Here is a 21,292-nt window from a genome sequence, read left to right as displayed (position 1 = left end):
ATAGTCATTATATCTTAACATTAAGCCCCCCATAGGCAACATGTGTCCAATAAATCAGGAGAAAGTCAATGGTTACAAATTAGCTTCATCTTCTGGGGAAAATTTCAGGACTAAGGATTTAAGAATGTTTAACAATTTTTTTAATATCTAAAAACTTCAAAAAATACCAGTTTGGAAAGGCGTATCATTCCTACAGAAAATAATTAGTATACAGATTGGTTATATGTTAAATTCCATATGAAAGTGAACTTCTATCATTTTGCTCTCTGCACTATAACTTAAATCTGTTAAGGTTTACACAGTAGTCTGGATGAAGGGGAAAGTAATAAGAGATCTTGAGTGTTTGCATTAGCAAACCATTCATGTTTAACAACTCGAAACCTGTTGGATGATGAATAATGCAGGGGTAGCCTCTGGTGAAAAGAGGAAAAACACATCCCTGAACAAAACAAAAAAAAAGAATTGGGTGACTGGATTTTTCACTGTCATGCTGCTGTGTCACAGTGAAAAGAGGAAAGAGAAGGTAGATCGTGGTATAAACAATGATCTTAGGGTGGAGATCTAGCCGAGAAGTTAAGCCACAGGATAAGATGCCCCAGACCAAAATCAGAATACGTGGCTTTGACACCTGGGTCCAGCTCCCGGTTCCAGGCTCCTGCTTCCAGCTTCCAGGAGGCCAGTGTAGACCCTGGGCGGCAGCAGTTGATGGCCTGGGTGGCTAGTTCCTCTCATCCACAAGAGAGACCTGGACAGAATTCTGGGCTTCAGGATTGCTGCCCGTGCACTCCTATCCTCAGAGGCAACGGGTGCCCTCTCTGTATGTTTTTCTGTCTCTCAAGTAAATATAGATGAAAAAGGAGATCTAAAACCTTTTTTCTTTACTCTTCTTTTTTCTTTTTTTGTGTGACAAAAGAGCATTTATTTACATCTTCTCTGGCTCAGAGGCAATCCCAACCTCCGCTGCCGCTGGTAAGGCTCGTGGGGGAAGACATCACAGCTTGCTTGCTGTAAAATTAGCTCAGAAACCTGTGCATATGAGATGTTGTCAAAAAGTTCCCTTTAGATACATTGTGCAAAACCTATACATGGATTTAAAGCTTTTTTTTTTTTTTTTTGCATCAAAGTAAACTTATCTTTTAACTCCTTTTCCCCTAAGAAGTTTTTGAAGGACCTGCGTAGAAAGCAGGACTGCCCTTAGCTCTGGCTGAAGAAGTTAGCATGGACTTGGCTTCAGATTTTACTTGAAATTGACAGAAAACATTGTATGTTCTTACACAATGGTTAAATCCAGCTATTTAGCAAATATATTATCTCACATGAGTTAATTTTGCAGTGACATCACATTACAATTAAAAAAAATATATTTAAAAGGCAGAGTTACACACAAAGAGAGAAATAGAGAGCAAAAGAGAGAGAGAAAAGAGACCCCCATGTGAAGGCTCAGTTTCCAACTGATTGCAATGCCTAGGGCCAGGCCAGGCTGAAGCCAGGAGCCTGGAACTCCAACTAGGTCTCTCATGTTGGAAGCAGGAATCCAAGCGTTTGGGTCATCTTGTACTGCTCTCCCAGACATGTTAGTAGGGAGCTGGCTTGGGTGGAGCAGCTGAGACTCAAACTGGCAGTTGTATGGGATGATGGCATTGCAGGCTGCTGCTTAACCGGCTGGGCCATCACAGGAGCCTACCATTTATTCTATTTACATTTTTAGGAATACATTAACCAGGGTTACTTTGCTATACAATAGACACTTCGAACTTACTCTTGTAACTGTAATTACGTATCCTCTCGCCAACACCTCCCCATCCTCTCCAAGCCACTCACAACCTCGGGTAACCAGTTTAAACTCTGAGAGATCAACTGGCTTATTTCGTTTGGCACAGTGTCTCCCAGGTTCCTCCAAGCTGTTGCAAAGGCCAGGGCTTCATCTCTTTGATAGTTGAATAGCATTCCACTGTGTTGTGTTTTTCATCTCTTCATCTGTTGTTGATGGACACTTAAGTTGTTTCTATATCTTGGCTATCGAGGATATTCTGTTACAAGCATGTAGGTGTAGATAACTTTCTGATAAACTGAGGGGTTTTTTTTCCCCTTCATTTTAAGGCTCTTGGGGAATCACATGGCAATCATCTTACCCAAAAGGTCCAGGAGAACCAGCACAAATCATACAAGTTAGAGCAAAATATGGATTTATATTCATGATCGGGTCTCTGTTTTTTGTTTTTTTAAAGATTTATTAGAAAGGTGGCACAGAGTTAGAGAGTTCCTCCATTTGCTGGTTCACTTTCCAGAAGGCCACTAAAGCCAGGGCTGGGCCAGGCTTAAAGCCAGCAGCTAAGAGCTATTTCCAGATCTTTCTCTTGGGTGTAGGGGCCCAAGCACGTGGGTCATCCTGCACCACTTTTCCAGGCATATTCACAAGGAGCTAGATCAGAATTAGTACAACAGGGACTCAAACAGGTATCTATATGGGATGCCGGTGCTGCAGGCAGTGGTTTAACCTGCCACTGCGTTGCTGGCCCCATGTTTAAGTCTCTCCAAGAGGAATGCGGAAAACATGTTTGGAGAACTGAAAGAATGCAGTTGGTATAATTCGATTGCACACATATTAGCAATTCCACAGGATCATAGAGAAATAAACATTAAATACGGAATGTACAATGATCTGTCTGCTCAAAAGTTTCACAATCTAGTGAAACATATTACGCATTGCGGGGTGGGGGGGGTGGGGAGTGGAGTGGCAGGCATTCGGCACAGCAGTTAAGATTCCACTGGGGCTGGCCACATTCTGTATCTGAGCCTCTGCGGTCTGGCAGCAGCTCCAATCCGAGTCCAGCTTCTTGCAAATGCACACCTAGCAAGACAGCCATTCGACATGGAAGCCCCAGATGGAGCGGCAGGCTCCTGGCTACAGTCTGGCCCGACTCAGGCTGCTGTGGGCATTTGGGAAGTGAACCAGCAGATTGGGCAATCTCTGTCTCTGGCTTTCAAGCAAATCTTTAACGAAAAGAAAAAAACTCGCGAAGACACAGGCAGTGCTAACTGCTAACCTCACCTCATCTGATCACTTTGGGAGGGTTACCTCTTCTCCTGGATACTTGTCCTTTTTCTTCCTGATTATAGTTTCAAAATCAAAATTCCCAGCTGTCCTTTTAAAGGGTAACTCATTGTTCAAGGGTAAAGTCTATCTTTCACAATGCCACACTTGTATGATTTTGTTAAGGTCCTATAAAGTCCGATAAACGCGTATTTTCTAAAGCTCAGTGGACTGTGCTGTGATCACGGACATTCTGCCAACTGAAACGAGCAAGGCCAGACAAAACCAAAAATAAGCACGTCCCTATGGGCTGGAATTTCAGCTATTCTATCCCGCAAACCATTGGAACACTGACCCAGAACATCATTTCACAGACAGTATTATATACTGTCACTTACTACTTTTAAGAGCCGGTAACTTTCACTTATTGAACATTTTACCCAAATTCACTCACGTGGACTTACAATGAGACACATTATTGCACACTAAAAAGTTGTGATGCATTTTACAAAAATCTAAGACCAACCTAAGTGTGGAGTAACAAATTCCTGTAAATTAATCAAGGGAAAGGGTGACTGTTTCTTAAGACCTTGACCCCCAAGGGAACTCAGGAGACCTGCCCAACACCAATCACTACTTCAGGATCTGTAAGACAGAGAACTGGAGTACAGGACTGCAGCTCCACAGTAATAAGGTGAAAACGGGGCTGCGGGGACCGTGTAAAGGGACCTAAGCTCCCAGGTGGAGGGGGTATCACTGTGGGGGGAGGAGAAAGGGATGGTGGAAAAGGTGGCCCACATTGTGTGCGTCCCGTCTCATCCTCTAGTTCAGGCACTGATCAGCTGCCAAGATCTGGGTGATCAAAACTCCGGAGAAAGAGGAGGTGTTCCACAAGCCAACTTCCGCAGTGACCGACGGAGTGTCCAGTCTCGGGGGGTCCGCCGGGAGGACCGGGAATCACTGGGGAAGGGCAGGGAGCGGCGGAGGCGGTGGTGGGCAGCCCTGGGAGGAGAGGAGGGGCGAGGCGCCGTCGCCGGCCCCCTCCCCGCGTTCGCCGCTCGCCTACCCTCCCCTGCCGGCCGGGCACCCGATCGCTTCCCGCCACGGCCTGGCCGCTTCAGGGGGAGGCGCCAACTCGTCGCGGCGCCGGGCCCCCGACGGAGCAGTAACCGCGACCCAGGAAGCGGAGCGGACGCGGCGTGGGCCTGCGCTGAGGTGAGGGGGTGGGCGCGGCGTGTGAGGCCGAGGCGGGGCGCCCGGCCTGAAGCGGGCAGCTTTCAGGGACCCCTGGCTGCGGGGCTGGGCGCGCCACCGCTTCCCGCCCCCGCCGCCCGGCCGCCCCGGTGACTGAGCAGGGCCCCGGGGGCGACAGCCGCGTCCCGGGCGCGGACCCGGGCGTCGCTGCGCTTGCGCAAGGCCGCTGGCGGGGGTTGGGCTTGCGGCTCGGACTGCGTCCCTACCTAGGCCTCAAGGCGGAGGCTGCGCGTGCGCAAGTCGTCTGGCCCGGCTGGGCGAGAGGTGGTCAAGTTACAGCCCCATTTATTTTGGGGATCAGTGGCCAAGGCGGCATTGCGCATGCGTGAGGCCGCTTTTCCGGTGGGGGAGGTTTGACGTTGCAAGGCAAGCTCTCTTGTTCTCTTAGGCTTCTACCTTCTGACAGGTTCGGGACAGGGGTGGGAGCGGGCAGGAAGGAGGCGTCCTGGGGTCCAGGTGATGCACCTGCCTTGGCGTTTCGCGTTCTCCCCCTGCTCTTCACCCAGCTTGCGCTGCTGTTGTTATTTCTATCGACACCTGGCTTCCACCTCTTAAAGCTGCTCCCCCAGCCCTGGGCCTCGAAGCTGGCTCAGGTGACAGGCTGTTTTCCATTTGATGTCCGGGGAAAGTTGGCATTTGCGAAGTGAAGCTGTTAGGAACTGCTGAGGAGGGGTAGGAAGAAGACGGCCTTAAACTGGGAGTACTGGGGCTCAGCCCGGAAGCAGGGGCTTTGCAAGGCCTTGAAAGCTGTCCAGGTGCACCGCCTTGACTGGGAAAGAACTTCCTGCCTGCGTTGGAAGGCGAGTTCCGAACAAATGTGTGCTTTTGTTCTTTACAAAGTTACATAAACTGTTGCGGACAGTTCAAGTGCAGTTCAGAAACGCAACGCATGCCGTGGGACTGCCTTTTACTGCTCTTGGCAACTTAATTCGTGTCAGAGCTGACTAAAAGTGATTGAATTTGCCAGCTTAGCTTTGGAAATTGAACCTCCCCCACCCCAGCCCTGCCCCTTGCCCCTAGGTGTCACTAGTCAGTGTTTTTTGAGCCTTTGGCCTTTCACATGGCTGTTCCTGAGTCCCTCCCTGTGCCCAGCTGTGTATTTCATGGGGCAGCGGTCCTTGGCTGAGCCCTTTGCGGGGCTGCTGGAGCTGCTGGGGCTGACTTGTAGTAGTGTCATTCTTCTGCATTGTGATCTTACAGCGTGTGCTGAGGCAGTCAGCCACAGAGTGCAAGAGCCACGCAGGAATCAAGACTCTGAGTGCCCCAGGGGAAATGCAGTCTCTTTATTTGCTACTGCCCCAGACAGTACCCGCCTGCAAACTAAGTAGCCGGGAATGGTCAGAGGACAGGAAACTTTTGCTCACCCCCACTGTCATGGGGCAGGTATCCTTAAACAGACCCTGCACCCCAGGGCCTCAGCACATGCTCTTCCCTCCCCACTCAGTAGTCACTCATGCCATGAACCTGCATGGCACTGTGTTTAGGATTTGAGGGTTTGAAGGAGGCAAAGAGGTGGCTAGTGCAAATGAAAAAGACCTTTGTTTAAGGAGAAATACAATGGATTTGGGGTGTTGAGAGAAAGTGGGTTCAGCCTGGGCAGGGGATGTGAAGCCAGGCCTCATTGGGGCAGGCATAGTCCCTTCTGAGGCTACTTTTTGGGGGAGGTGCAGAGAGAGCCACATGGACCCTGGTATGCAGTCGGTAACATTTCGAGTGCACTGTCTTAGCAGTTTGGAATGTGCAGTAGACATGCGACCAGCCTTTAGATGACCTCTCCGCCCCACTGTTGCGCCTGGGGATCTGGGCCTCGGCCACACCCAGCAGCTTCCAGGACACTGAACTGCCTTCAGGTCTTGAAGCAGTTGCAGAGCTGTAGAGAGGTGATTATATCTCCTAAAATATCCCCAGTTCTGGTTCTGTACCTTTTATCGTGTTCTTTTGGCTTTGGAGCACTGAATTACTGTGTGATGTTCTGTAATGAGGGTGGCATTCAAGATGGTGAGCTGGGTTTTAGAAGAAAACATCCTTGTGGGAGGAGCTGCCGTTTGCTGTGTTCCCATGATATGTGTCTAAGATGGGCCTCCACATTGTAATACATATGACTACCTTTTCTGTGGTAGAACAGGTTCTTGTTTTCCTGCAGTTCAGATGATTCAGGATTTTACAGTTTAACTCAAATCGGTAAAGATGTGGAATAGATCATTCAAAAAACTGCTAGTATTGTGCTGAGAAAAAAAAATCATACAGTTGACCCTGGATATGTGTGGGTTCCCCATTCACAAATTAAACTATGACTAGATGAACTTTTGAATCAATTCTGTTCAGCTGTTAGCTAGTCACATAACTATAATTATTCAACTGTGACTAACCATGAAAATATTGTTTTTAAAAAAAGTGCACTTGAATTGGACTTGTACGACCTCCCCCCTTGTCATTTCCAAAACAATACAGTATAGCAAATGGTTACATGTAGCATTTCCATTGTGTTAGGTCTCATCAGCACTCAGAGATAACTGGAACTGCGAGGGGAGATGTGCATTGATTATAGGGGGAGGAGCCTTGAACATCCTTGGGCTCTGTATCCCCAGAGGGCCCATCCTAGGTACCACGAATGAGCTGGGTTTTCCTCACAGTAACCACCCCTTGCAATGGCTTCCTGTCCTGGTAAATGACCAGTGAAGTTCTCACAAACAGTGGTTATTGCTTTTCTTTCTTTTTCTTTTTAAAAGATTTATTTGTTCAAACAAGAAAGAGAGAGGGGAAGAGAGAATCCTCCATTCTCTGGCTCAGTTAAATGCCACGACAGCCAGGCTGCTCCAGGCTGAAGCCATGGGCAGGAATTCCATCTGGGTTTCCCACAATGGTGGCTGGAGCCCAAGCATGTGAGCCTCCTTCCAGTACCTCCCCAGGTGCTGTAGTGGGAAGATGCGTCAGAAGCAGAGCAGCCAGGACTCCAGCTGGTGCTGCAACGTGGGATATCAGCATTGTAAGAAGTGGCTTAACCTGCTGTGCTACTTTACAAGGCCCTGCTTTTCTTTAAATAGTGTAGAAGAGGAGCTTATTTCACCTGATATGATACCATGCTAAGTTACTAAATTATCTCTCTTGGAGATTTCTGAATGAATCACACAAACTTAACCAAATTTTACTTCTTAATTAAGGAGTTTTAGAGCAAGAGGCTGTTGGATAAGCACACTTTTAGAAAGTAAAGTATATTTCCTCTCAAGTCTGTTACTTAAGTAGATTACAAACATTCAGCTCAGATTATTAACGTGAAATTATACATTTAGGAAACCCATGTACTTTGTTAAGTCCTTAATACAGGAATAGAGAAGCTTTTTTTCTACCAAGGACAGTTTGGATATTTGTAACATCATTTATGGGGCCATACAAAATTGTCAGCTTAAAAATTGCTCTACAATAGATCTATCAGATTTTTAGTCCTGCCTGTTGTTGGTGTGGCAGGGACAGATTAAATGGTTTCACAAGCCTTGGTGTGAACCATGTGCCGGCTGTTCCCAGTCCATGCCTTTGGAGATTTTCATATTCATTTTCTGTTTTCTTGGTAAGCTACCATGAAGTGAACATGCCCTAAGCTATTCTTTCTTTCAGACTTGACTTGGAGTTAAATTACTGCAGATCAAATTGTCCAGCAAAGGGAGAGTTGAGGCCAGAAGTAGGATTATCTGGATTGCAGAGTGACAGCCAAGGACTCATGTCCAAGGCTGGAAATGGAGGTCTACCTGGGAATAACTACTGCGGAGGAGCCATTACTTGCCCTCCTCTCAGGAGCTGTTCATCATGTGCACCAAAGAACATCTGATAGGATCCTTCAACCTGTCATTTTCTGCAAGGGCTATGTGTCTGCCTCACAACGTAATTCCATCCCAATAACATGAAGGTATCCAATAGGTTAAAGCTATTATAATTCTTTTAGCATGTATCTGATGTTGCAGTATGTGTGTGAAGGTTTATTTGCTCATTCGTAAGGTCGAATCTCAGAGAGAAAGGGAGACAGAGACAGAGAGAAGGGTCTTCCATCTACTAGTTCACTCTCCGAATAGCCACGAAAGCCTGGGATGGGCCAGACTATAGCCAGGAACCAGGAACTTCATCCATTTCCTCCATAGGGGTGACAGGAGCCCACGTTCTTAGACCATCTTTTGCTGCCACCTCAATCTCATTAGCAGGAAGCTGAATTGGAAGCAGTGCAGTCTGGACAGAAAAATGGGTTGTTGGTGTCCCATAAACACCAAATGCAAAGTGTGTGCCATTTTTTCTTTCTTTTAAAAATTTATGGTCCCCACACCATAGCCTAGTGACTAAAGTCCTCACCTTGCATGTGCCAAGATCTCATATGGGTACCAGTTCGTATCCTGGCTGCTCCACTTCCCATCTTGCTCCCTCCTTGTGTCCTAGGAAAACAGTAGAGGATGGCTCAAAACCTTGGAACCCTGTATCCATGTGGGAGACCTGAAGGAGGCTCCTGACTCCTGGCTTCGGGTTGGCTCAGCTCCGGCTGTGAATGGAAGATTTTTCTCTCTCCTTCTCTCTGTAGATATGACTTTCCAGTAAAAGTAAATAGCTCTTTTTTAAAATTATGTATTTATTTGAAATGCAGAGTGATAGAAATGGAGAGACACAAAGATCTTTCATCCTTGTGTCTATTCCCCCAATGACCCCAGTGGCCTGAGCTAGTCCAGCCTGAAGTTATCACCCTAGAAAACCATCTGGGTCTCCTACATGGGTGTTAGGGGCCCAAGAACTTGAGCCATGAGTATGTATCTTATATTAGCTTGGCTAATCTAACCTGAGTCAATATCTATTACATGGATCTCCCTGTGGAAATCATGTTGAACTAGCCAATACCTGTGGATGACAGCACATGAAGAAATCATAAATTGTGATTGCAGTATGTCCTGTTTTCTCTTGAAAGTATGTGATATTGAGCAAAATGTCTCTCAAGTGGAGCTGAACCATGGCCAAAGGGTATTTCATGTTAAATAAACATTTGTACTGGGGAGCAGTGGCCTTTAGCGATTAGAATTCTGTTAACAGGCATGTTAGGGATTCTTTTCGACATGGAAGAACCTATATTTCAAATGGATTTGCAAATGAGTTGCAAGTACCAACTCATATTAGTTAATATGTAACAACCTTAAAATATTTGTATAGTTTATGCCAGTTACATTTTATACTTGAAAGGGACACTTTTCTTATGTGTCTGAAAAGAACAATTTTGTGGCTTGATAATTGACGTTGGTTTGAACTGGAGATCTGTGTCATCACTCTTAGTGAAATTTGAAAATCCTTTTGCGAACAAATAGTTAACATGCCAGCTGTGAGCCTGTGTTCTACCAGTCAGCTCAATGTTTCCCATAGAATTTGGCACTCCTGTTTCCTGTGAGGGTCTGCTCTCAATTTTGTCCATTCTGTTGGTGATTGTTCACGTTGATTAGCAGCTCTGTAGGTAACTTACTGTTATCATATATATATAATTCAACAGAAGCAAAAGCATAGTCTGATCCTTTTTTGTATAGTTTGGATAGCATTTTATTATTTTATATTTATGTGTGTTTATATTATTTGTAGTTTATGGATAATACTAAAAACGCTATTAATAACACCATTGAAGGACTCAGCTAAGTATTGCTGTAGAACCGTCATTTTCCCATTGGTGTGTTCTTGGCCTGGGGCTCATTAGCATGCTGGTGTTGGAAATTAGTGTCCTCGAATACATTGGTTTTATTTAATTTCCCATTTTTTTATTATAAAATTATCATCAAATATATGGCTCGAATTGGAAAATTGTGTAATGTTTTGAATTCTGCATGACAAGAAAACAGTTTTATATTGCTGCACATAGCTCCAAAGTTGACTTTGTATTACCAAGTTGAATTTTTTAAAAAATATGTAACATTGAAATTCCTCTGCCAAAATTCTTAATTTTTGCTTCTATTTTCTTTTATTTTTTAATCCTGCAGTCACTGCTAAAGAATGGCTGTCTGCATTAGTAACTCCTAATAAGCCACACAAGACCAGCTTTTAAAACTTAGCATTGGGTTGGGATAATGTGGACACAGAGCCAATAGTCTTTTGTTCCAATTTTCTTTGCTCTTCTACATATTTGCTTTCCACTCAGTGCCTCCAACAGGCAATAGGTCAATATTTGTTGAGTGAATTAGACAAATGAATATATGCCCTATAATCAACTTAGCTCGTAGTCTAGGTCAGAGGTGTTGTCAAATAAAGTGACACATTGTGTAGCACTTACACTGATTAGTACTGATTATTTTACCAATGACAATGTGTACAGACAGCCTGCTAAATGCTTTGTACAGGGAAATGAATTATTTGACCTAGCCTGCATGAGGATTAGGAATGGAAATGTTTAGCATACTGTCAAAAAACTATATTCTCATCAGCTTGTCTTCAACTGAGTGATTATTTTTTCTTAAGATGTGTTTATTTATTTGAAAAGCAGAGTGACAGAAAAGGAGGGTGGGAGTGAGGGGAGAGAAAGAGGAGAAAGAAAGAGAGATCTTCCATCTGCTGTTTATTTTCCAAATGTCCAAACAGCTGGGATTGAGCCAAGCTGAAACCACGAGCCTATAACTCAATCCAGGTCCCCGTTGTGGGTAGCAGTGAACTACGGGTTTAGACTGTCATCCGTGACTTTCCCACGTGCATGAACAGGTAGATGAATCAGAAGCAGAGCAGCCAGGATTCACACACGTACTCCAGAGTAGGGTGAAGGTGTTGCAAGTGGTGCCTTCATCTGTGGAGTACAATTCTGGCCCCTCCAAGATTTTATTTTTTTCAACATTGGGTAAGCTTATTTTCTAACACTGAGATGATTAATTTATTCCTAAAAACTTTGAAATTCTGTCAGATTGAAAGGCCATTGCTTATCAATTTCATGAATAGAGTTACCTGTAATCATTTATCTTTGACATTACTTTCACAAAAACTTCATGAAAAAAAAAGAAAGTCCTCAAAACCCGGCAATGGCTATGTGAAGTCATGAAGCCCCTTTCCTGCTGCAGCAGTTCTATACCAAACTAGGGACAGGTTGGAGGGAGGCCACTGAGGGCTACTTGAGGCCTGTATGACTTCCACAGAATGGGCCACAGAACATGCATGTCAGCAAGAGAGCCAGCAGGGCCAGGATATAGCACCCACTGGCATGTGAATGCTGGATCAGGAAGCCAGCTTATTAGGGATCCTGGAGTTGCCTTGTCCAAACTGAGATACCTGCCAGTGAAGATAAGGTCCAGGTCTGGGGCAGATTGGGCCAGGCTGCTGCACCTGTTGGTACAAGTGAAAATCAGGTTGGGGGATGGGTAGGCTGGGTCACTGCTATAACCACCTTTGAGCATGAGAGATAGGTTTGGGGCCACAGGGTCACACCCAACTAGGTAGCTACCCTTGCCAGTAAGCACAAGAGCTGGGGCTGAGAGTGGGTAGGATCTGGCTGCAGCACCCATTGGTGCTCATGGAAGCCAGGATGGGGATAGGTCAGGCCAGGTCACGGTACCCACAGGAATGTGCAGGAATAAGGTCTGTGCAGGAATAAGGTCTGGGGTATGGCCACTTTACTCACTGATGGCCCCAAGAGCTGGGGCCGGCCGGATCATATGGCACACATGTTGGTGCTAGTGGGAACTGGTGCTGGGGCCGGACATGGTGGGCATTCTGGAGCCTCCCCTCACCCCAGAACAGACTGACCCACCTACAGGTGGGAGATAGGGCAGGCGGTGGTCCAAAACAGGCTGTGGCATCCACCAAGGAGCACAGGAAATGAGGTGAGGGGCAAGCTGGGTAGGGCAAACTGGTCAGGATCAGCCCCTGAATTGCATGAATACTTTAGACTGGTAGGATCCCTGATCTCAGGATCCCTGATCCCGTGGACACGCAGTCCGACCACAGAGCATGTATTGTAGAACCAAGCTATCCCCCAGGCTGACTCTAGAGAAAAGATCATACCCAGATGCCCATGAAATGCAAGACCACTGGCTCCTCTAACTGAACAGAAGACCTGGATTACCTCTTCAAAGAGTGGGAAAAGCAAATGGCACAGTACTCCAGGTCAAGTTCTAGGCCTGTGGACACTGTGAGGTAGACATAGACAACCAACAGAGCTGAGATCTTACACAGAGAGAATAGGGCAGAGCCCCTGTGAGGACAGATGTCCCCTCTTCTACAGTGACCACTCAAGGAACACCCCAGGTCATTCTCCCCCCCAGTTCAATGCTGCGTGGGGCAGCATCAGTTCCTGCCATTAATGGGGTCTGGCATCAAGGAGCAGAGTACCCTCCCCACCCCTCTCCCTGGTGCAGACACATCTCACCCCTGCTTCCTTCCTGACCCCACATGGGTTTGCACTCCAGTCCCCATTCCCCCACCTCTGTAAGGAAAATAAATAAATATTAAAACATTAAAAAATCCAGCCATGCATATGCTTGTGCTCCTAATACATTAAAATAATATTTATTTTCTGCATGTTTTTAAACCTTTAAGTACTATACCATAGGAATCATTTTGTGACCTACTGATTTTTGTTTGTCAACATTGAAGAGATATCTGTGTTAGTTCTGGATAATTGGTTTTAATTGCTAAATAATACACATGCGCTACAGTTTATCAGTTCTTTTGATGGATAGATTTTTAAAAATTAATTCTGTTTACTTTTCTTGGTTTTTATCCCCCTTACTGCAAGCAGCTATGTGTAAGCAGCAGCATTCAATTAGGCCAGCGCTGTCCAAACCTTAGTTATAGCTATTAGTATTAGCTTTTACATTGAACTAAAATTAGATAAAAGTGGAGAGGTTAGGGTAGAATATAGAATTATGCAATAAAAAAGGTAACATTAAATGTGTCCCATAGGAGAGAAAAATAATTTGGTGAAAGATTTGTTCCAGTTCCACATATTCAGAAAAAATGACTGGAAGACACACGCCTTGGCCAGCTGTTGAGCTGCTCTGTAAAGTGGTTGTGCTGGTTTACATTCCCTTTAGCAGTTTATGGGTTTGTCTTTTGATCTGTACCCTCACCCAAGCTAGGTATCATCTACCACTTAATTGTTGCAAATCTGATAGACGAGATTGATCTCATGTTACATTCCATGAATGTGAGAATCCTTTAATATGGTACTTAATGTCTTCTGTGAAATGCCTGTGTCCTCTGTCATTTCTTGATTGTGACTTTTTGTTGTTCTCTTGATTTGGAGGCCTTCTTGATGTGTTTTGTATAATAATCTTTGTCAGGTGTATCATAGATAATCTCCCATTGTATGTTTAAATTTATCCGTATTTTCTGTGTCATTTATGTTTCTGTATCTTGCTTAAGAAGTCTTTTCCTGCCCTGAGTTCATAGAAGTATTTTCTCTGCTAAAAATGTTGAAGTTTTGGGTTTTTCCACATTCTCCCTGGTTTCTCCTTTCAATTAGTTGATTATATTAAATTACTGCAGAGTAAATTTCCATTTGTATGTGTTTTATTGTATTTCTGTGTACATATTCAGAATTTATATTTTGCAATTTGTTTTTATAAATTGAGCACTTCTAATTACTGACCTTTTTAATGGTAGGGTTACGCATGTTTTTAACTATTTTTTGATAAGTGAAGAATTGTCAAATTGCAGGATGGTGCATTCTTTCCTTCTCTTTATTTCTTTAACAGAATTTATTTATGCATTTATGTTTTCAGTCACATTAATTGTGCTGTAGAAGACAACTTTACAAGAAGCTAAAAGGAATGGAATTGAAGATGACCGAATATTGGACTCCAGAAATTTAAAACAATCAGGTACAAATATTTTTGGAGGGAACATTCCCAGCCAGTCAGTATAAAATAGAACTGTTGGGAATGTAAACAGGAAAAAGTTAAAATATTCCTGTAACTCAGTGAAGGTTCTGAAAGCCTGGGCTTTGCAGTCAGGCCTGGGTTTAATTCCTGCCTTAGAGACGCAGTGACTGGTGGCTATTGGTTCAGTCGTAGAACAGAAGCAATGCAGTTAAATGCTTCATTTGGATATTGTGCAGATTAAATGAGATCACATGAGCACTTAGCACCGGACATAGGTTTACTTTACTTTAATTATTATTATGGCTGTTATTGTTTGGGCCCTATTTATCATGTCGTTGGTGCGATTTTCTGTAGGTATATTGTAGACTTGTAAGTCAGTTTATTGATAATAGCCCAGTGAAATCACATGGATAACAGGGTAAGATAACTCTAACCTCCACATGTATTCTACCAGTGCAGGATGGAAAATTAATATGTGTATAACACATTAAAATCATGAGAGAAGAAAGCCAATCACTTCCTACAATGCTGGAGAATTCAGCAGTTTTTAATAGTATTGTATAATAGTGATTAATGTTAAATTATTTTTGCTATTAAATGCACTTAATTTGAGAGGCAATGCCACGGTGACTCCTGACTGGAGTCATTTATGCCCATAAGCCTACATCGCACTCCTCCACGTGGGTGGCAGGAACCCAATGATGAGCCGTCAGCACTGTCTCCCGCAGTGTACACTGGCAGGAACCTGAAGTCTGGAGTTGGACCTGGGAATTGAACACTGGCACTCCAGTCTGGGACATGGGTGTCTTCACTGCTAAGCAAGTGCCTGTCTCCTGGGGCCACTTTTAAATCTTGAAGAGTTTTCTGGCTAGCATACATGAATTTATGAATCTTGTATTTAGTGCTAACTGAATCACTTCTTTGTGATAATGTTATATGCCATACATGCAATTATGTAGTAAAATGATGAAATAAACAGAACAGTCTGTTTCCACCATTCTATTTTCATAAAGTTTATTATAGTCTTGAATTAATGAAAGGCACTGAATATACTTATTTATGTCTTGTCATCCGGAACGAAAGTGTCCAAGGTATCATCAGGGATGGGCATTTCTTCTTTGGTTCCTTTTATTTCCTTTTTCTTTCCTTCTTCAAATTCTCTTCCTCTACTCTCTTTTTTCCTCCTTTTTCTTCTCTTCCTTCCCTTCTTCTCTTTTTTTACAAAATATGTTTCCAGTCAGAATGAGTCAGAGAGGAATCCTCAGCATAGGCTGCATCCGGGACACAGAGGGCTGTGTCGTGAGCATGCTTGCCATGGGTGTGTGGTATTCCACTCTGAGTCTGTGTAGAGTCCTTGACTGTAGCCATGAGGGAGTCATGGCTGCTTCTCATAAAGAGGTTGCTTTATGTAGGGTTTGCTTTAGTAGGGGAGATAAAGGTGTTTCAGGTTAATCTTCTGGCTGTAGAGCTGGCGTTCTACCTAGACATTGATTTGTTTCCTGGATCCTACACTTTTCTTATGATTGATTTATTTTTCAGTGGAAAGACAGATTTACAGAAAGAAGGAGATACACAAAGCAAGATCTGTCTGTTAGTTCACTGCCTGAGTGATGCAGTGTTTGGAGCTGAGCCGATCCGAAGCAAGGAGCCAGGAGCTTCTTTTGGGTCTCCCATAAGGGTACAGGAACCCAAGGCTTTCGGCCGTTCTCTTCTGTTTTCCCAGGCTACAGGCAGGGAGCTGGATGGGAAGAGGAGCAACCAGGATATGAACCGATGCCCATATGGGTTCCCATCATGTGTAAGGTGAGGATTTAGCCACTAGGCCACTGCACCAGATCTAGCCACTACACTTCTGATCCAGCTCCCTGCTAATGGCCTGGCACAGTAGTAGAGGATGGCCCAAGTCCTTGGATCCCTGCACCCAAGTACTTGGACCCTTGCACCCACTTGGGAGACCTGGAAGAAGCTCCTGACTCTCAGCCTTAGTGTAGTCCAGGTCTGGCTGTTGCAGTCATGTAGGGAGTAAACCAGCAGGTGGAAGATTCTCTCTCTCTCTTTCACTCTTTCTCTCTCTCTCCTTCTCTCTCCCTATCTTTCTCTCTCAGTAATTCTTTCAAGTAAGATAAATAAATCATATATAGAGAGATGTATAGATATATAGATATATCTATATCTCTCTGTATATATAAAATTGAGGCAGGAAGTGAACAAAAAAAAATGGACAGTGGCATTTCCAAAGTGTTGCGGAAATAGGAAGGGATTCCAGCTCCCGGGAGTCATCAGGAAACACACCAGCATGAAGCCAAGTGACAGTCCTGCTGTATTTCAGAGAATAATTAGGATTTAACAAATCTGCCAAAATAGCATTAAACGGTATTTAGTAAGTAATCATCAAATAAGGGAAAATATCTTTCCAGATAGTGAGCTGATCAAGTTGTAAGTGAGATGCTTCTAAATGATCCTTTTACAAACAGGTGTTTTTTAAAAATTTGATCCCAAACACCAGAAGGAGTAACTAGTTGTGCCTGGCCATAGCTTAGGTTTTTGATTTTTTCTCTACTCTGAGAGACCTTTGCACAGCTGAGGGAAAAAAAAAATGCTAATAAGAACATATACAACATTGATAAGGAACACTTTTAAGAGTTGAATTTAGTTTGATTAGTGTTATTATCCAATGTGAGGTTTCAACTCTACTGTAGAAAATACCAGATAAAATGTTCTGATGTTATTGCCTAAAATACGAATTATATTTAAGTAAAGGAGACCCAGCCTAATAAAATGAAAAAGTGTTACTAAAAACAGTTTTATTAAATTGCTTTTGAGGGGTTCAGAGAACCTTTTGTGTATGTTTATTTTTAATGATAGGATGGTAAACCATGTAACAGTTTAACCACTGCGGAGACATATTATGTGTCTCCCAAGAGGGCTGCTCCAGCTGTTCCTTCCACATGGTACACAAAAGTTATCATGGAGATGGTGAAAATAGCAATGCTGTTGTCATGTATCTGATGGCTGCTGCTTGGGAATTTTCAGTTCAGTTCAGTGTTATAAAGCCACATTCATTCATTTTGTCACACCTTTCATTCATTTCTCCTCTTTTTTCTTTTTAGCAAATCATATATTGTTCAGTAGAGCTGAGAATTCAATACCTAAGTCTGTTCTTCACAGTGGTTTCAAGCTTTCCAATTCCAGAGAAAATCTAAGGTCTAAAATTTGTTTTTCATTATCTGTAGGAATACAACTGTGAAATGAATATTTGCTAATTATTTGCTTTTACCTATGATTCTCTGAAGAGGGTTTGTCCAGGCCGTAGCAGGAAGAGGCCAATGTGAAGATCTGAAGGCATCCAGTAAAATCACCTTTTTGGTTCTATAGCTCTTAATTCCACGTCTGAAGCTTAATTCCCTTGCCTTCACCATGTTTGAGCTTAGCATTTTTTTTTTTGTCTTTTGGTTTAATTAGGATTACTTGTAAAGTGCTTTTAAACTACATTATTTAGCCAAATATATGGGATCCTCATTTTACCACATACTTTTTCCTCAGGGACTGCCCAGGACTGAATCCATATGGAAGAAGAACTTCCTCTTTTCTATGGAGAAAGTGGCAAGGTTAGACAAGGCCATGCCCTTGGAGCATGCGTTCTCTGTGGCATGAGACATACATCGTCAGGCATGTGGTGGTGACCAGGATGAAGATGAATGAGCCAGTATCTATCTTTGAGAGGCCCGTGGGGTAGTGATTCAGATGCCGTTGAGAGGTCATTGTGAGGCCAACAGGGGTTTGCCATTGCCTGATGGGTAGGGAAGGGGCTGCCAGACATGGTGGTATTGTTGCTAGGTAAGGAGTGAGGGTCTCCGGTCATGGATGACGCTAAACTGAGAAGGCTCCGGGTTGAACTACAGCTACTCTGTTCCCAAGGATTAAAAAAAAAAAAAAGTATCCCAAACTTAGATAGGGTCTCAATTCATCATTGGCATGCTTCACTTTGCTTTCTTTCATTTCTGAACATTGCAGTCAACCAGCTGATGTGGCCACTGAAGCTCAAACTCACATCTTCCAGCCCACATGTGTTTATTTACAGAATGCTCACCCCTATAATATGCTAAATGTTAATCATCACTATTAATTTTGCCCATTTTCTACTCTTTTTGAAATAAGATAAGGTCAAAGTACAATTTTACAAATACACGTAATTGCACAAAGCCAGAATAAGATACAGCCACAAAGTAGCACTTCTACCACTAAAGCATCTTGGTACCATATGCTGACTTGTAACAGCCTATGTAAGCCCTCCCAGGAAAGCTCAAAATAGGCTATGAAAGTAATATACAGAACCTGAGGATCTTGCAAAATGTTGACAGAGAAATTCTTCATTTTCCCAGAAACAGTTTTCATAAACTAAAAATTTCACAGAATCAGCAATAAAATAATCTCATACAAAGTGTTACAATGCTGGGAAAATTCTTAAGGGTGAGGTGTCGCTGTATTTTTTTTGTGAGGCGACCCTAACGTAGTTTTGATTCTATTTTATATTGAATCATGACAATTTGACAATTATCAGTAGTTAAGTATGGTAGTCCATTTGATTCTTTATGTTGAAGGAGAAGCATAGCTGAACAGATAGGGAGAATAAGATGTGCTTGGGTCTCTAATTTTCTGGCCTTTGTATTTTCTGAATCATGTTTTCCTGTGCTAATGGGTGAAGTCTCACTGCTTTGACTCCCCAAGGAGATGTCAGCAAAAGTGGGGGAGCTAGACTGGGGGTGAGCAGCACGGTAAAGGAAGGCTGACAGTACCACTAAGGATTGTCCCATGCAGAGAGGAGGATACCTGGGCCAAAAGACTGCAGCTTCTAGGGAACAAAATCTCTGTGATCCACATTACCAGGCTCTCCTCTTTGTTGCCTATTTTTCCCCCACACACATTCCTCCATCAGAGATGGGAGGAGGAGGGGATTCCGTCTTCAGAGATGACTGCCATCCTACAGAATGGCTGCGGTGTGACAGCAGCCCCCACTGGCATTGGGTGTGAATCCTCACCCAGTGTCTCATGACTGTGTCAGGCAGGGGGTTCTAGTCTTATGTGAAAGAAGATGCTGTGTTCCTGAAGACTAATATTAAACATCTTACTCCAAAAAATGTGAATACAGGTCTTTTTCCAATGAAGTCTGGAGTTCCTGTGTGAAAGTTCCTCCATGGACTTTGACGATCCACTCCTAATGCTAGTCTCAGATGGATGCAAAAGTGATCTATTCATACTCCTGTACTGAGGTTATCTTGTAATTTATTTCCCTTTAGATTGTGACCTTTAAGGAAACAGTTTTGTCTTTATTTTATTTTAAAATTTTTATTTTATCTGTTTGAATGGCAGAGTTATGAGTCGGGGGAACACACATAAACACAGAGGGAAGGAGGAAGTAAGGGAATAACAGAGAGAGAGACAGAAAAAAGAAAGATTGTCCATCTGTTGGTTTATTCCCCAAATGAGTACAATAACCAGGGTTGTCTAAACCAAAGCCAGGAGCAAGCAGCTTCATCCAGATCTCTCGTATGAGTGCAGAGGCTCAAGGAGTTGGCCCATCTTCCACAGCTTTCTCAGGAGCATTAGCAGGGAGCCAGATGGGAAGTGGAGCAACCAAGAATTGAACTGCTGCTGGAAGGAATGCTGACGTCACAGGCAGTCCTTTAACCTACTGTTAAAACCTCCCATGATGGTGACCTTGTGTCTCATTTTTATATCTTTAATTCAATGAAATGGTCAGACCTGGAGTTCCCTTGGCCAATAGCATCTTTAAACAAAATAAAATGCATATTACATTGAAAGCACACTGAAATCCCAGAAGTCAGTGGAGTCTCGGACTGCTTACTATGGAGCTTTGTGCAGGTAGGCTGGCAAGTTCAGAGCTCATGGTTTGTAGGCAGGCATTTAGGAGTGAGATGGAATTTACAGGCTGATTGTGGGCATCTAAGAAACCACTTGCTTTGACACAGGGTAAGATGAAATCCATACGTCTGATTGAAAAGAAACAATGACATATCAGTGATTGCATCTTGCCACCGTGCCTGATCCTGGAAGACAGCTCAAGGCAGGGGTTATTGCCCTGTTATGAAGTTGCTTACAGATGCAAGCCAACACTGTAATATCATGAATGTAGCGTTACATGTTAGCTGATGTGTGGAAAAAAGTCTGGCCTTTAATCTATTCTCTCTACTTAAAAGTTACTTACTCTGAAAAAAAGATACATCAAAGAAAGTAGGATCCTGTTGTGACATAAGGAAAAAAGTGATTCAGGGTAGAAGTGTGGACTAAAAACTAACATAATGAGATTCTGTGTTTAACTCTGCAGTAGCCCTGGAAAAATTGCTCTTCTTCCAGTAAATGAAAAATCTCACAGAGAAAAAAAAATTTGTTTGGAAAGATTCTAGGATTTCTGGATTAATGTCACCATGTAGTTTTTGTTTTCTGAAAACATACACACATCAATGAGGACATTATTTTATTATGTATTTAGGCAGAGAGAGAGTTCCATTTGTTGGTTCAGTCTGGAGATTTCCACAGTAGCCACAGGCCAGACTGAAATCCAGAAGTGGGGAACCAGTCCAGGTTTCCCACCTTGGTGGCAAGGACTTACCTATTTGGGCCATGATTGCTGGAGACCAGAGCCACAGCTGGGACTCAAACCCAGGTACTGTGATGTGGCACTTAGGTACCTCAGTTGCTGAATCAAATAATGTCCTGGAGATACAGCCTTATTACACTTGCATATAAATCATGGTTTTCTAGAGAGATGAGATTTGAAGAGAATTTACATATTAAAGATCGGGAATATCTGTAAATTGTCCTCCCCCGCTACTGATTTCAGTAAAATGCTCTCCTAGTGAAGGTGACTGCAGACACAATCAGCATTTTTTCAGAACTGGAGATGACAGCCTCCTGTTGGTACTGCCCAAAGGATAATAATAGAAGGCGCCTTTCTCTGCGCAGGATCAGGTGACTCTAGCGGCACAGTGAAGGAATGTGGCTGGGTGCGGGGGTGGAGAAGCTTGGCTCTGGTGCAGACTCTGTTGCTAGCTCGCAGGACTTAGCAGGACTGCCTGCAAACAGGAGACTTAGAGCCGGAATGTGTCCCCTTCAGGTCTGGGGGTCAGAAGTCTGCAGGCCACACATGCTTAGGGTCAGGGAGGAATCCTCCCGCTCC

At 43.6% G+C, this 21,292-nt stretch overlaps 1 protein-coding gene across 2 annotated transcripts in view; it reads left to right on the top strand.

The window, feature by feature from the left end:
* Positions 1-4,058: 4,058 nt before the first annotated feature.
* Positions 4,059-21,292, top strand: part of RCBTB2 (RCC1 and BTB domain containing protein 2) — a 40,570-nt gene continuing 23,336 nt past the window's right edge. The window contains exons 1-2 of one of the 2 annotated variants that reach the window (XM_040991416.1): positions 4,159-4,249; positions 13,996-14,094. The gene's annotated coding sequence lies outside the window, so the exon portion shown is untranslated. Of the gene's footprint in view, positions 4,250-13,995; positions 14,095-21,292 lie in introns of both variants that reach the window. The other variant, XM_040991417.1, reaches the window with a different exon arrangement.

Source organism: Ochotona curzoniae, unplaced genomic scaffold (genome assembly GCF_017591425.1).
Source record: "Ochotona curzoniae isolate NIBS_2020 unplaced genomic scaffold, NIBS_Ocur_1.0 contig_64, whole genome shotgun sequence".
Taxonomy (NCBI): Eukaryota; Metazoa; Chordata; class Mammalia; order Lagomorpha; family Ochotonidae; genus Ochotona; species Ochotona curzoniae.
This window is presented reverse-complemented; position numbering and strand designations above follow the sequence as displayed.